This window comes from Cyrtonyx montezumae, unplaced genomic scaffold (assembly GCF_038088225.1).
Source record: "Cyrtonyx montezumae isolate F1298 unplaced genomic scaffold, pur_monq_1.0 scaffold_7, whole genome shotgun sequence".
In the NCBI taxonomy this organism is placed as follows: Eukaryota; Metazoa; Chordata; class Aves; order Galliformes; family Odontophoridae; genus Cyrtonyx; species Cyrtonyx montezumae.
Window position 1 is genome coordinate 5,201,450 of NW_027072078.1, and position 17,766 is coordinate 5,219,215.

The window sequence follows — 17,766 nt, forward strand, 5'->3', positions numbered from 1 at the left end:
TTAAACATCCCATCGATGAGGCATAACATTTCAAAGCCTCAGTTAATCTTCAGGGACTCTGATGTTATTGTCACGTACAGTGCATCATGCTTGTTGGACACTAAGTCTAGACCTACAGACAAATCCAATGTTTAGTTGATCTATAACTCCATAATAATCTCCTATCAGTGTGCAGATAATTTGGTAGGATGAAATCTCGTTAATGTCTGCTGTTGTTCAGGGCTGTTTCTGCTTGGAAGTGCTCACGGGTTGTTTTTCCATTCTATGTCATTATAGTTCGTACAAATCTCTTTAGCATTTCGAGTCATGGATTTTATTTAATTATTTATTTACTGTATGTTGACATTAATCTGACTGAAGTAGTCAGTGGTACTAGGAATTTCCTAAGATAAACAAGAAATAGCTTTCAGGAAAAATTTTACATGAGGTCAACCCAAAGCCTTAAACATAAGTAACCCCTATCTACCCATGGGGTGCTTTACTGTTATGAAATTCCACAGATGGGAACTTCTCTTCTTGTACTACACAATGTAGTATGTGGGATCCAGGATCCTAGGGCACAAATCTGCCTGCGCCAATGCTTGCCCTCATAGCATCATCTCATGGCATAATTTTTTTTAACAGTAAACAAGGTTATAGTCAAAGCTGGATGTATTTTAATCAGCTCTAGATAGCTCATTCCACAGAATAAAGCTTAAATAGAGATCCACTGAGGCAGAACGCAGGTCTTGTTCTGGTTGCATTTAAATTGGCAGGAATTTTGCAATCAACTCTAATGAGATTCGGTTGCAGAGCTGTTAATCGTTTCCTATAGATATTTTACTGAATTGCATTCCATGAGGCTTTGCTGCCTCATGCTAGATGCTCAAGACATGTGAAGGATATATTTTTTTTTCTTGACTACAAGAGGCACTTTTTCAGACAACTTGGTAATTAAGTAGTGTCTCACATTTATCAGTGTTAGGAAGTGGAGGTGATCTTAATTAGTTAGTTCTACTATGCGGCATATGACATTCTTGATTTAATAAGAAATTCAGGTCCAAAAATCTTCCTTTGGTTCTGTATCAAACTTTTGCTATGTTGTTGCATGAAGAAGATGGTGCTTTTAGCAGCAGGTAGTTGTATTTTTGTAAGAGGCCTCCTCCCTAACTGTCATTGGAAGCATTCCAGAACTTATTTCTCAAATTAGGTTGCTTTCTTTCTTTGAATATACAAATTTTTATAGGTAGGCAACGTAGCAGACAGTACAGAACTACAAAACGCCCTTCCCTGGAGCAATGGGCCTAGTGCTGAGTTCAGTTCACAAGGAAGGTAGGTTTTTCCATAATGTTCTTTTTGTTTTGTTCTTTACAGGAAAGGAGATAATGAAAGAAATGAATTCCCACACCTGACATAAATGTGGAAAAATATTGTAGTCTGTAAAGTTTCATGTGTTGTCATTAAGCAGGTAGATCAGGATGAGATTAATGACTTGATGCATGTAACTTTTTGCTGTATATTTGTGAAAATTCAAAAGGGTAGCAGTGTTTTAAGTCTTATTTGTAAATATAGTTGAACAAACTATTTTTTTAAGTAATGGACATGATAGTAAAAAAAAAAAGTAAATGTTTGCAGAACTGAGTATAGGACTTGATTTCACGTGCTTTTACCTGTCTGCTGCTGCCACTTGAATGTACTGAAACTGAGAAATAGATACAAAAAATGAAAGTAATTTGTACTGCTATTTATAAAAGCTGCAGGAAAGATTAGTCAATTCTTTGCCTGCAAAGAAATTGCAAGGGATATCATGAAGGTGTGGTGGACACCAGATCTGAACACAAAGGAAAATCCAGCTGTTAGGCTGTTGATATCCCTGTAAAAATCCAGTTTCAATGTGCTAAATATTAGGCAGGCTGGATTTCGAATCTTTTTTTTTTCTGGACTATCTGTGCTTAGAGCTGACAGCATTATTATTCTGTTCTACATTACTGCAGTTTTAAAAATTTCTCTGAGAATAAATGATTTTATGTTTTATTGTTTTATATTTTGTCTATGCAAAGGATGAAATATATGAAGCGCGAAACATTCTTCTTAGATATCCAGCTGTGAAAAATAAGCTGTTATTTTACTAGATTTGCTATAAGGAACGATGTCATCCATACAGGACCAAAGATAATACAAAAGTTATTGTGGAAAATGTATAGTAGATTGAATTGACATAAAACCTAGTAGTTGTCCTTATTGAATACTGGCAGTTAGAAAGCACTAGAAAGTGCAAGGCCTCATCTGGAGAATACCAGCAAGGCAGCTGTTCAAGAAAAATCTCCTGTGAAGGATAGGATGTAAATGGGAAGAAGAGAGTATTGTTTTATTTGATATACAGTTCCGGAGTACACACAGCATAAAGCTTTCTGAATGCTACAGCAATTTGAAGCTCTGCTGTGGAGAAATTTGGATGGGAAAAATCTGTATTCAGACTAGGGGTACTAGACTGAAAAGCATATTTACCTTCTTTACTTCCTTATTCAACATGGTAGATTTTGAAAGTCAAGTGCACAGTCATTAAGCGACTTACTTAATACAAAGATTTTTGTACCTTGATCTGTCTGAACACATTTTCTCTAATTGTCATGATTACTCTGTATTCTTGAACACAGGATTAATGAATATGCAACTTTCTTGGATCTTTCCCACTTCTATGCTATCTACAGAGGTCTCTGAATTAACTCCTTGGGCCTAGCCACTATTAAATACTTTTCATATTTTCACGTGAACATACTTTATCTCCTTTTTGTTGTTGCTTTATCTGTTGTAGAGTTTACATACACACAATCTCTATCTGCTCTTGTGTGCAGGACGTGGTAGATCAAGGCAGTTTTTTAGCAGCCTTCAATTCCACCTACTTCTGTTATCTCTTTAAGACCCCAAGGAATATCTAATTTAATTCCCTTTTTTATGTATCATGATCATTATCTTGACTTCAGCTTATTAATTACTACTGTACATCTTCATTGTTTTTTATAGCCTGAAAATGAAATAGAAAACATTGTGGATATGCTCACAAACGTGCAAGCAACGTAACGGGAATCATTTTCAGTGTATTTAGAATTAGATGGATATTTTCCTCTTGAAATAGCTTTTCAACAACAAAACAACAACAAAAAAAGTTGGTTTCATGAAAAAGTTCTAATATTATTTTCTGGATTAGTCCTCAAGTCCTTTATTTCCAGTAAATCCCTGGAGGCTGGATAACTAACAGAGCTTTGGATTAGCAGTCTGAAACTAATGGCATTAAATCAATTGCTACAAGAATATATTTAGGCTGAACATTAATAATATGGCAGGCTGGGTGGCATAATGATGGAACGCTGGCCTGGGACTTGGGGAGGTCTGGACTGCGTTCTTGGCTCAGCCAGTAACTTACTGAGTGACCTTAGGAAAGTCACTTTATCTACTTTTGCCTTATTAAAAAGTTCAATGTGGAAAGTGCTTTGAACTCTCCTGATGTCAAGTGCTGTATCACTGCCATCTATATTATAACCATGCATGTGAAATCTATTAAATGTCAAGCAGAATGAAAGCCTGTGATAAAAAATAAATTATATTGGAATGCTTTAATCATCTTAAAAAAAAAAAATTGGAGGAATATGAAGATACACAAAGGTCTTTAGCATCTTACTCGCAGCCCTTTATGCTGGTAAGAGCAGATGGATATTGATGTACTGTACAAAGGTAGAGCTAGAAGGATGTATCAAGTGGGATGCTACAGGAGTTCATTCTGGTTGTTGTAGTAGTCAGTATTTTCATGAGAGCATAAAATAAGACATCGAGAGGGAATGGAGAATGCTGGCACATTGCTTCAGGCAGGAACTGTACTGATATGTAACTATGAGAAAGCTGAAATACTTATGCCACTTCTATTTCCTTCTGGATCACAGTTGAAAGACCAACTATATGTTATTGGTGACAAAGAGGCAAGATTTGGGGCTGTTCTTAATGATTTACTGCCAAACTCTCATGAAGGATCGTGTGCATTCTGATTGTAGCACTACTCAATATTTTCATCAGAAATCTGGAAAATTAAAAAAAAAAAAGCTAAGTAAACATGCAGATAGTACCAGCCTAGGCAGATTCAGACTTGGCATAAAAAAAAAATTGAAATACATTCCTCAGAAGTTGATGATTTAGAGAAATGACATGAAAAATAGAGTGGAATTGCATTAAGGGCAAATACAAGGCACAAAGCTTGTGCAGCGTCAGTTCAGGTGGGGATCCACAGGAGGATCTGGGGTCATTGCACAACAGCTGACACTCTTCTGATGCTAAATGTAAGCGCCCACTGGATGCACAGAAAGAAATGAACTGAATAAGTGAAGGAATCCAGGTGGACTTCTACGTACCTTTTTCAGCACTGCACTTCATGGAGGATGAGACAGGAAGGAAGTCAATAAGGATGGCTGTACTGATGAGGAGTTAAAGGGCTGGCATTACTCATCTAAAGAGAAAAGAAGACAAAGGTGCTACATGATAATTGCCTTCAAATTCGTTGGAGACTGTAGCAAAGATGGGAAATAATTCTTCACTGTGTCCAAGTGAATGAGACATCAGATAATGAGCTAAATCCAAAGCAACCGATCTGGGTTAGACATCACGTTCCTGACAGTGCAGGCAGCCTAGTGTGAGATCAGATTCTGTGCTCCCCCCAGGCAATCTCTGCAACTGGAAATTATTAAGAGCAGATTAAACTACCGTCTGGGGGAGTGAGTGCAGTATTGACTCAGCCTTAAAGCAATGGTTCTGCCCACATCTTGCTGCTCTTCGGGAAGGCGAGGCTAGAAGTGGGAAGGGTCGCCTGGAATACATTGGGTTTAGGGCTTACATTCCACTGTTGTTTTTTATTTTCTGGTGCATGTTCTATCTTCTGTTGCCACCTCACTGTAATTTATATACAGTTAGTCTATGATAGTTTCATTAGAGGGGCAATGTAAATAAAAGCGGTGAGAAAAATATATTAATGTTTGTAAAGTACTTTATGGGCCCCAACTGAAAGGCTGTATATAAGCACAAACATTATTATGGGAAATCAATGAATAAAGTAATAAACAGAATTGAATAAAAAATGAAACAAAATCCCAAAAAGTGCTATACTCGACACTTAAAACCTATAAACTATTTTTTAAACTATAATATCCAATTTTAGGAGGTTTTCTTTATTTAATTGATTAGGGCTTACTCATTTTCCAAAGTTCAAACAATTAATCACAGGCCTATATAATCAAAAGTAAAGTTTATTTCTTATTACCTATTCATATTGCAATCCCAGCATTTGAGATGATTACTTACTATATATAAACACATACGTACTAAGTAATCATTTAAAGTGCTGGGAGCAGTGTATAGGTAGTTCAAAATGAACACCAAACATCAATAGCATCCCAGAGCACAGCACATTATGAGAGCAAGTTTAATCTGTCCCTGAAATGGACGTGACTTGTTCATTAGTGAGATGAAGAAAACTGATTGCAGTGAACTATTTTCTTTTACATCAAAGAAGGGATAATCTTTTTTGTTTGCTTTTTCATTAAGGAAAAAACATGTTTGGAAGATGATAGTGATTTTAGAGCCACAACCCATCAATCCTAGATTCTATGGTGTTGTTTTTTTGATTTTACTTAATCATTTAATTTTAAGTTGATCCTCTTTGCTTTAAATACATATGATTTTCCTTTTTTTTATATGCTAATTGTTTCTTTGATAGTAGTCCAGTAGTCTTTGTATGGTTAAAAATGTAAAAAAAAAAAAAAAAGAAGATGCAGAAAGCATCAATAGAAGAATTGTTTGAATTGGAAAACCAATGAATATTTCAGGTAAGAGGGCTTGAGGGAAAAAGTTAAGGATCATAGCTTAAATGAGCAAATTCCTTAATCACTAACAACGCAGTCTGGTAGTCAACATTTGCTTGTTCATTAATGTTGATAGATAATATGAAAATACATAGCAACAAAAAAAATAAAAAAAATCCCTGAACAGTATTTTTTTTTCTTTCATAACCAGGTTATTCAAATTCACACTTTATCTAACGCCGGGAACGGTCGCAGTGCCTGGAGAAGGACATCAGGAGGAGGTCACAGAGGTAGTTTTATGTAGTGCATTAATTAGACGTAAAAATGTTTTCTACATTTACAGGTTCTTTCATCTAAGGTTCTTGAAGCAAATAATAAACATAACTGCACTGCTGTAAAAGGAAAAACAGTCACTGCATAAAACTTTCAGTGGTATTGAAGTATTAGTGACTTATTGTAATAACTGGGCATCAAAACGTCCAAGTCACCGTATAAATACCTTAATTTAAATGCTTTTAAGTAGCGTCTAGGTGCTTTCAATTTGTCCCAATTCTTCTTATTTTATTAAAGATTATACAAACAGAGCCAGATTCTATTCTCATCCAGATGGAAGCCATTCTGACAACTTATGTTGATATTTGCCTTTGCCAGTGCTTGCCTTATAACTGTGATTCTTAATTGTTATCAAGAAATGCATACCTTTATCTGAGGAAATATGTGCCCGAAGACAGGTCAAGCATTTGCTGTTGATATTAGTTATGTTTGGACTTCAAGGATAAGAAAGATTCCCTGTTATGGGGAAACAGTCTCTGAGGAAAGCCACCGTAAGAAGAGGGTGGGATAGAAGATGTCCATGAGCTCAGTGTAGCCCAGGACCTCTTCATCTGACCTAACATCGTGGTATTGAGGACAAAATACTGAGCAAACGTGCCTTTCATTGCACCAATTACTTTTCCACACACTCATCCTCAAGAGGGATTTCAGTGCTGCTGATTTTGAGGAACAGAAATCGTAAGTCTAAAACGCTTGTGTAAGACTAAATAATACTAATGATAACGTAGCCACTGAAATCTTATAAAGTTGTGTAAACTTATTCTGCAGCACAGAAGTCACCCCCCTCCTAATTTACTTCTCAGTGGATAAATTAGCTTATGCTTCCAAGTGCTTAACTGCATTTTCATCTGTTTTAAGTCATTGCCAACCAGCACCAATCCCTGTGGAGTGCAGATGAAGCAGCACAAGCTAGGACATCCACACTTGTGTTTAGCTTTCACTACACAAAACTAGGTTTTTTTTTAAACTAAGTCTCACAACTATAGTAGTAATCACATCTTCAAAAGTGTCTGATTTACCGATTCTACTGCAAAACTAGGAGCAGTCTTTTCATTTGACAAGATCGTGCTGTTCAAGGCAGATCAGTCATTTTGACTCAGTGGAGCGTATTCTGAAATACCTCAACACGGAGGACTTGGTGTGTGTATGTGTTTGCAGATAAGTATGGGTTAACATCTTGAGAAAATGCTTGTCTTCAGTTTCTCTTTTGTCCACCAAATTTGTATTGCTAACATGTTGAGGTCACCCAATTTGAAATACAGGGACAATAAAACGATCAAAATACCTCAGGAAAAGAAAGAATGAACAATTTGAAGACAAAAACAGCAACAGCATCTTAAATACAAAACATAATTGTTCCAAACTTCATTATGAAGTGATAAATCAGCATCCTGAGGCTTCATTAACTTCAGTGGAACCAGACTGATTTATGCCAGCTGAGTCAGTGGCTGCATATATGTCTGCGTGAGTCAAAATTAATCATATTTGGAAAAATAGAAGATTCTAGGAATATACCCCAGAGGACAAGATATCTCTTTTATACTTACTTATAACTCAACTAATAAACCAATATAAATGGGACTGAAAAGGGGAGAGACCAAACACGAAACTTGGGTATTATGGTTTTTTCATTATAAAGCATAAGAAAATTGTCTTCGGTGGAGAGAAGATCGGACAAAACATTTCACTTTCTTCTGTGTCTTTGCTTCTTAAATGATACTGAGCAGAGACCTGTGTGCCTTCCTAGAACTTCTGCCCACCTGCATGGCAAGAAACAGGTACAGTTGAAGCATAGTGACACTTGGAGGCTCTGTTTTTTGAGATAGTAGTGAACCATAGGCTGGATCATCGCTTTTGGTGGTTAAAATTTCTTCAAAGTATTATCTCTTAGTGAGTGAATACAACAATCTGCGGGTGCACAGTTGGCTTCTCAGCTGATGCCGTAGGCAGGGAGAGTCCACGCTGCCTGTGGAAGGTTCCCAAACGTCCAGGTTCCTTGAAGTGAAATACACTTAGTATCCTGACTTGTTGGCAGTACTTGGTGTTTGGCACTGATGTAGAGTACAGCTTCTCAGAAGTGATGGTTTTATGGTCTCTAACAGCTCACTGGGATGCAATTTGGCTGGTTGAACAGCTCTTGGCTTGGCAGTTTACTGCGTTACATCATGTCTGTACCCAATTTTTGTTTTTTTGGCTTTTAGCTGAAGTTTCTGCCTTCTCTCTGGTAAAGAATAAGAGGAAATTGTAAAGATTTAAGTGGTAATGAATCACCATCATTGTCTGAAGGCTTGGAAGCTGCTGACTGCTGCTTCGGTCTAGTCCATTCGAGATAGCGACTGGTTGATAGATACCTCTCCATTTAGGCAGAGGACCAGGCTCAGGCTCTCATTTGTCCTGAGTGGACATGACATTGACGAGGAAGAAACGTGAGAAAAGAGTTTTTGGACCCCAGCAATTTCTGATTCGTCTGTGAGTATTTTGTCCTGACTCTGATGTGGGTTTTGGCTAAATAATCTATAAGTGAGCATATCATCGCGCAATCTAGCTCTGTTTTATTGCCACGTGGAAGGGTTTAGACCTATTTGAGACAATTTACGCAGAGAATATAACAAAATGGACTGAATATTACATTGTTAATCTCTTTTTTTTTTCTTTTTCTGTTAGAGTCTTAGTCCCACAATTATTTTTTAATGAGTATCAGTGAAAAACTGAGGAATCCACTGATTGCAGAATCACAGAATGGTTGGATGGGACCCCTGGAGATCACCTAGTCCAACTAAAGTGCTATATATTTGTGTGTTACTTTTGACTCACACAGAGTTCAAGCTCAAAAAACAGGAGACTGTCCTTAGTATCTATCAACTCTTAATTAGCCACAGCATCATCACTTTGAGGAAAGACAGTTTTACAGTTAGACAACAGAAGTTTTTTATGAAGAGTCAGACTTCCTTGACAGTATGTTTTGCCTAGCGCTTGTTTTAATTCTCAACAGAGTCAAATAAAGTGTTCTTATATAATAATGGGACTTACAGTGAAACATAGTACTGAAGCACAGTCGTTTAAAAAAATTCTTTGGTATTTCCTTGTTCCTTTATAAGGTTGTCACAGCTGTACCTCTCCTGAATTCCTCTCAGATATACACACCTTGTCAGCTCTTTACATCTCCAGCATTCAGACTCCTGCAACCTTTCTGTTGGACCACATCCTCATGCAGTCTTCCTGGTAAGGGGAAGAGATCTGTAGAGAGCAGAATAACCATGGTTTCTCCTACATCAAGTCAGAATTGAGAACTAATGTCATCCATGAGCTTGAGGGAAGCAAAACTTTGCAGTTCATTCTTCAGGCTCTTTCCCTACAGATGCAGTGGGAGAGCTGTTGTTATGGTGTCAATGAGTACTGTGCATCTGAAAGGTGATCATGTACCAATTTCTTTTGAGATCCACTCTAAAGAAATGAATCTTTTTTTTTTTTTTTTTTTCAGTTCAGAGCGTTTGCCAGTAGATGGTGTTAGGAATTTCTCCAATCGCAATGGCACCAAATGGAGCTGACATCTAAAAAAAATGCAGTATTTTATGACGGTAACAAGAATTACTTCTCCTTGTGAATCTATATTCTGTCATAGAGTTTACATTTGCACTTGCTGAAGTGCTGTCATTTTCATTTAAACTAAAGATCCTCTGCAACAGGCAGCTCCACAAAGGGTCTCACCTCATCAGCAGCCATTTCATAGGAGCGTGAGATTAGCAGAGCTGCAGCTTCAACAAAAGCTACCTGTGAAATACACCGGGGGTCAGCTACAGGAGGATGCTAGATGCTTCAAAAATAAGGCCTCAAGGTACGCAGAATAGATGCAAATTATTATTAGGAGTGACTGCAATCCCAGATTTCCTAAACCTCATCTCTAGTGTCTAAATCTCAAGCTATCTGTCTTTCTGTTCCTCCTGTAAGATGGCCATTGCTGCTGGACTCTAAGACTATTCAGAAGATTTTCAAACATTGTCGCTTCGTGAAAACCTGAAAATGCAATACCCGCTTGGTTTTTCAGGTTGTGTAACATTCAGGAACTCCGCGTTGTTTCTGGGATTACTAGTTGTTCAGCACTAAATTAAGCTTCTGATTTAAGTTTTTGAAGGTTAGGGTGAACATTAATGAGTTTGCACAACTTTAATGGGACATAAATAGCAAAATCACTCGGTTTGACATAGAGAATGAACTGAAGCTTAAAAGGATTCAGTTTCTAAAACTTTTATCATGGAATTTTGCTTTTGTGTTTGCCTGTGTTTGAGAGAAATATAGCACATGTAGAAGACTAGTAACTATTTTGGTCAGTAATGCTTGAAGAAAACATCTACTTTCATAGAGTTTTATTAGAAATGGTATACTGAGAAACTGGATTCATTTTCTGCCTGTGTTTTCTTAGGCAAGACTGCAATATACATGCAGCTTTGCTGGCAGAATTTGTATAATTAATTTATGTAAACCAAAGGCAGTGAGGAATCAAGAAAAACATTTTAAAATGTGTATAATTCAGACATTTTGAAATGAAAGATCTTTCTACAGCCTATTGCTTTGTGACTTATTTTCCGTTCTTTCTTGAGTGAGCCAGTAATCTTTCTTTTATTTGTTAAGGCTTCTATTTCAGAGTAACCCAGTACCTGAAAAAGTGCTTTGAAACATCTGCTCTGAATTGTTTTTTTAATTAATTAACAAGTAAATGCTTTTCAGGTTGTGGTGAATATGGCAACTTGAGTTAACATCATTTACTGTGTTAAAATATGTAAAGACTTTGATTGTATCATGACTTTCCTCCTCAGACAATTTTAAGGTAATGTAGTTTCAACCTCCATATTTTCTCCTCATTTTTAAATGTTTTTAGTATGAGGTTCCAGCTTATTAACAGCTGCATCACTCTGCAGAGCTACAGGATGCCATTAGACATCTAGGCTAGGAGAATAGAATTCAGCACACAGGTTTCTATTTCCTTACCCTTAGAAACAGAGCTCAATTTACCACCTAGATGCATTCCCTTCAGTATCCAATACTTTAATACTTGTCACTTAATCTTTATTCCAGACATCAGTAAAGCAGGTGAGCAAAGTTATTGTAAAGTCTGTTCATACAGGGCATATCTTCCCTCCTTCGCGTCTGCAGTCTACCATACATCAGTCGTGGTCATGAGATACAAAATAAGTTTTTTACTGAGAGAAAATAAAATTCCTGGCTTGGTCCAGAGCAGGGCTCCAGGTTACTTCCTTGGGTTGTAGGTTACAGGAGTCCTGCCTCTGACAGAGCATTGCTTTGCATTCTCTGCGAGTCCAGAGAGGTGCTATGTGGCAGAGGGGGACTGGCACACTACCACTTCTAGTGACATTGGGCCACTTGACATCTTCCTGCTCCGTTCACTCCCAAAAGAGGTGAAAATAGTTCACTCTGATTCTTGTCAGATCAAAAGTACACAAACACTTGCTCCAATTAAGGCCAGTTCCTGATTAACAGGTCTGTCAATTAACCTTTTTCATTATGCAGGTCAGCAGCATGAATTATGAAAAGAAGGCATGAGAAGGAGTCGGGTAAGTCGTGCAGGTAAGATGAAAAGTAGAGTACGTATGACTACAGTCACAGGGTCTGTAACTGCTAGGATAGAAACTATATCAAAGAAGAATCATCATTGTCTGTCCAGACTTTACTCCTGGATTAACTATAGATGCAACTTGCAGGAATTTTTCCAATCATCCTTCACTTTGTCTTGCTTCCACTCAGGGTCACTCTCCTGTGAGATCTGGCTTGTTAGGCAACGAAAACTGTGTCGTTTCAGATGGTATGTGATGACTCACAGTGAGCAGTACTGAACTTTAGAAATGATAGGAATCCTTAATTCCAACTGAGCTCATGGCTGCTACAGAAAAGCAGACCCTGCGTGCACTCGGAAGAGAAAGTAAAATACAGTCTTCTCCTACACTGAGGAACTTGGGTTTTCCCAAGCACTGGCATACATTTGATGATTCAGGTCAGTGCAACCTTTCCTATATCTTTTCTACCTAAAAGCAGCTGTTTTAGAACTGCAGGTTTTTTTTTCCTAAAAAAATAACTATCTTTGTTCCACACACGTTTGCACAGCCAACGCTGCTGCACCAGACCTGATAGGAAATTGTTCATAGTTCAGTGAGAAGCCATTTAAAAGTCAGTTCTGGCTCCCCAGATGCTATAAACATCCATTTTGATCAGTTAGAAAACCTGGTTGCTTTTAGTAAAAGCACAAGCAGGAATGATTTTGTTTTGATTGTTTAACGCTGTTGATGTTGCAAATAGGTATGTCAGCATTTGAAAGATGGTCCTAAGGCACTCCATTTTTTAATAGCAAGCAGAATTCTCATTAACAGGCAATTTTAAAAAGCAATAACATTCATTTTTTGGACTATTAAGCATATAGAGTGTTTATATTTCCAGCAAAGAATGAGCTAATGGAAAATAAAATCCTGTCATGCACTAGTGCCACAGCATTGCAATGTAATGTATGTGAGGCTGATTACATCTCAGCCTTTCAACGGGCTTATACATGATCAAAGCTTCTGGAATGAGAACTATGTAACTTAAATGATTGAAAACAATTGTAATGTTTAAGTTAGTCTTCTCTCTTCTTTCAAATAAAAGCTCGCTTCTTGTTAATGATGTGTTAAACTAAAAAACAACTGTTGATGTACATAGTTTCCTAATGACAGGAAACTGTGTTCAGCATCGAATCCATGGGATATACGGTCTATGCAGGTGCACGGTACTGCTGAATTTTACTGTAAAATCTCATTCTCTTGCTGTTCCTGGAAGTTAGAATCAAAATCTTTCTGGTGCCTAGTGCTGGTTAATGCTATGACCAAAACCAGGGCTGCTTCGCAAGGGCCAGAAATGTTTTTTTCCCCACAAAGGTCATCACTATGACAGTGTTCAGATAGTCTGTTCCACCTTGCTGCAGCACAACCAGCTGATGTGGCCTAGGATAGACACAGCATCAAACTGCACAAGAAATCTGTTTGTAGGTGTAATTAACAGGACAGTCACATACGGGGACAGTGTAAGTAACTTTCTTGAAGAGACAATACTATTGTCACAAAAATTTCAAAAACAAAATAGAGGTGGTAGAGATGGGAAACAATAGTGTCCCTTTTCTCCTCTTTTCCCCTCCTTTTTTCCTCCTCCAATTTAATCCACCATTTTGATGGGAAAAAAAATCCAAAGCATTAAGGTCATAATTTCAATTGATTTGGTTGTCAGCTTTTCAAACTAGACACTTCTTTTTTGAAAAAGTTATTTTTAATGGTGCCTCCCAAATTAATTAAAAAAAAAGAAAAAAAAATAATTTCATGGTATATGTTGTTACCTGAAATTAAAGGAGCAATTTTGTTATAGGACTTCTATCAAATTTCTAACCTGAAAAATCTATTATCATCAAACTGTTTTCTCTGCCTGCCAACAATAAATGATTCTTAATAAGATGGGGTAGAGTCAAATTCTGTAAGTTAGCACTTGAAAGGAATTAGCTTTTGTCAAGAAAAGTTACGATTTGCACAACACTTTCCCTGTGTGTTTTCCTGGCTTCCAGATCTTCTTCATTGAAAATCATTATGGAAAGTGTTGAACTGGCAACTTCTGACAGTGATGTGTTGCAGAACGCCTTCGCAGCATTCAAGCTCTGCGTAAACTTCCAACGTATTGGTATGCATCAGCTAGAAACAGTACACTTTGTCGTATTCTTGTGTTTTCCTAGTGAGACAGCCTCGAGGCAACTTACAACACTGCTGTGAACATAGGAAATCCTTCTTCCACTGAGAAGTCAGCTTGCCACTGCATTTAATGGAGCCAAGACATTAAATTTGTTCAGCGGAGGTAGATACGTCTTGGACAGTGAGTCAACAGATTTTCGGTGTGTTTATGAAAGAGAATCAGATACAGAAATTAATGACCCAATTTTTAAAAATGCACAAGAATTGTCCCTCTCTGTAGAACAGCAACATAAAATATACATACAATGAAGCTCTCAAATCTGAAGCAACATTAATCAGCTCACCAGCCCTTGCAACAGCATACATCTGCTTGTATTGCTGCATTAAAAATGGTTCTCATTTCTTTTTCTGAAGGCCTCCATGATCCTGACTATGTTGTTCAGTGAGTATCTATATAAAATAAACATTTCTGGCCCAAGACAGGCAACAGCGTTGGAAAGCCTTTTTTTCCCCCCAGATAACCTTCCGATAAGCATGCAGTTATAACTTTGTGTTTCTTTAAAAATTTCTTGTTAGTGAACTGATAAAGCTCTTGTTTGGTTCATTTCTACTTAAAAACAGTGATAGCTTTAAGTTACTGATAGTTTAGAAATTGGTAATAGGGAAGTAGAATGCAATACTCTCTCTGTTTATCTACTGGTTGTAGTATTTATGTTATTGTTTCATGTTTTCAGCTGGGTCCACAGATCTGCCTGAAGAGTGTAGCAAAACCAGGGCACTTATATGGGGTACTAACATCAAGAAAACTTATTTTAGGAAATATTCGTGATTGAACTGCTATGGAAATTTGTTCCAACTCCTGTTAATATCAAATCACACTCTAGAACTGTTCAATGACCTTACTTGCTTCAAAAGTGACTTCTGTTTTTATGCAATTTAGGATGCATAAGTCCACCTTCCCACCCCTCTGGCCCTGCTTCTGATTTTTAATTTACTGTATGAAGAACATGGAAAGAAACCAAACTTAAGAGTGAACAGATTTTGTAAAGGAACATCAGCTCCTAGAAACTTTTATCTTAGGTGCCCATGAACTCAAGAAGTCAAGAAACATCTGTTTCAGTTAAGCTGATTTTCATGTCCAAGTTTAAATAAAACATTGCTCCCTATCATGTAATAGGAACTAGCGCAAGTCTGCTTTCTGTATTCCAGTTTCTCATTTTGATGCCTTTGTTCTAAAGCATCTGTTACCTTTCCTCTGGTCATCAGTGTTCTTAGATGTAAAAAAGGGGAAAGAAAATTATTAAGTAATTTACTAGATCCTGAACATTCATTAGGAAAGAAATTTCAAGAGAACGTAATAGTGCATTCAGTGGTAGAACATTTCCCTTCCATATTCTTGTCTCCTTGACATGCTCTTCAGCACACTGTGACCATTACATGACATTATATTTCCCAAAGTTTACCAGGAATTGACAGATTGAATGATTATATGTTTTTATGGCAAGAAAAGGTATTATTGATATCACGACTGAAAAAGCTGCACTGGAAACCTGTTACCTTACAGATGTTCCAGTTGGCCTGTTTTCATTCCCAACATGGTTACAGTTATTTTAGGAGAGAAAACATCACACACATCTAATTGTTTGGATAATTTTCTACTTTGGACAGATTGCAACAATCTTACATAAGCACTGGCACGAAGCATTAGGGCAGTCTGGTTTTTGACCCAGATCTGATCATTTTGCAGTACACAGAACTGTGGTTCCAGGGGCAGATTCCCTCATGTAAAGTTCCTAAATGTGGTAAATAAAGCCATCTGTTGTGAAAGCTGGGTTTTAAAATTATATGCCCCGTTAACCACTGTTCTGCATATGGAGTTGTTCGTGTTATATGCATGCCTTTCTGAAAGTTTTGTTCTCCTCATTTTGCATGTTTCTGGGCCAGCTATCAGGTATCTTTACTCTTACATTTTGTGTCAGATTGACTTTGGTCTTTTCCCTTTTCATTGACTTCTTCCACTTTCTACATTCTGTTTGTCTCAATTGTAAACACAAAAATATCTTATATGAAAGGGATCTCATCAGCCTTTAGTCCAACTTAAATATCCCCTTCTCAGTTAAAATGACTGTGAAGCGCTCAAAGTAAGGGGGAATTTCTATGGTAAAACAATGTTAATTTTTGTAGAGCAAGTGTTTAAATAGCTATTTCCAGAACTATTCCTATTGTGCTCTGATCACTCTTTTCTGTCGCTAGAAGAACTAGTTGTGCTTAGGAAAGAGGGCGGTAAAGGTTATGCTGCAAATTAGCACGTGGAAGGAACGCTGTGTGCTGTTTCATCAACTTTTCATCATTTTTAGGGTCTGTATAGGTTATTTTAATAGGGAAAGTTTAATATTGCTCCTCTTTTTACCCTTAGGGGAAGATACAACATATCAGACACTGATCTCTTGTGAAGGAATTTGGAGCACCATCTGGAATTAAGCCAGCTAAGACTCTGCTCAGCTGGTTTACCTTTCACTTAAGTTGTAAATAAAGGTGGCTGTTTATTTATTTATTTATTTATTTCGTTTGTATGGTTTTTCATGGTTAATAATTTTTGGAACAACGGTATAGTGTTTCCAGTCCCAGAGTCTTGCTCTGTTAGCCTCGGTGAAGTCTTCTTGGTTCTTGGCGACTTGGGGATTATGAATTGCACCAGTCGTGATCTGCAAACACAAAGTGAAATCTGTGGAATGGTAATGAGGCTAAGACTTAAGTGTAATTGTATGTACATATCAATAATCCATGTATTTTGCTCTTTTAAAAGACAATACTGGACCTCACAATACAAGCAGTAGTGTTCAGTAGCTTGTTATGACCATTCTCATCCTTTGCTTTGATGGCTTCAAAATATCAAGATCTGTACAGAGAGAGTAGCCCTACAGATCACCTGGGCTGTCTTTTAGTAAAGCTTCTGTGTTTACCCTTGGTTCCTGTCTTTGAGGGATCAAACACCCTAATTGAAGTTGGAAAGCCTAATTGATTTTTTTTAATAGCTGTTACTCTCATAAGGCACATCCCCCAGGAACAGTCTGAAGATAAAGAGTGGGATACTCCACAGTTTATTGGAGCTTGTTTTGATGGTCTATTACCCTTGTTAAAAAATCTGTGCTTGCCATCTACGGTTACTTTAAACCTTCATTTTCTTTAATAACTATTAAATGAACGTGCACTTTCATGAAGAAAATTAGAAACTGGAATACCTACAAGAAACACTGAAGAAATGTACTGGAAGAGATCTGAGGAAAGTCTTAGTTATTTCCGTATCTCAGAAGTGCCAAGAACTAAACAAGAAATATTCATTTGAATCGTAAACCGAGTAAGCATTTCTAAATTTTTTTGGTCACTTGAATTATAAAAATATAAATCGGTATTTTAATGTGGAGTGTTTCAAAGAGCAGCGATCCTCACTCACCTATAACTAGACGATTATTTGAGAAGGAAAAATGTGGTTTTTGTTATATCCTGAAAAATGTTTAATATTTATCATTTCAGAGAGGGCAGATTAAAAAATAAATAAATCGGTGCCTTTATAGAGAATGCAGCCAAATGTTCTGATTAGGTAGAAAGAACAAAGCAGTTGAAATGCAGACAGAATAATGGCTAAATTATTTCTCAGATCCATTTTTTAAATTATTTTTCTTATTCTTTTTCTCTGTAGTTTTGCTTTTTTTGCTAAAGGCTTAATCCAGCTACTTTTAAAATGGTACATTACCCACAAGATCAAATGAGATCCTGAGGGAAGTATTCAAAGAGAAGGAAAATGGGCATGTTTATACTTGTTCCCATTCTGCAATTAACTCAAATGCCTAAATTAAAAGAATAGCTTCCCTCAGTTTACCAGATGATTAATAGAG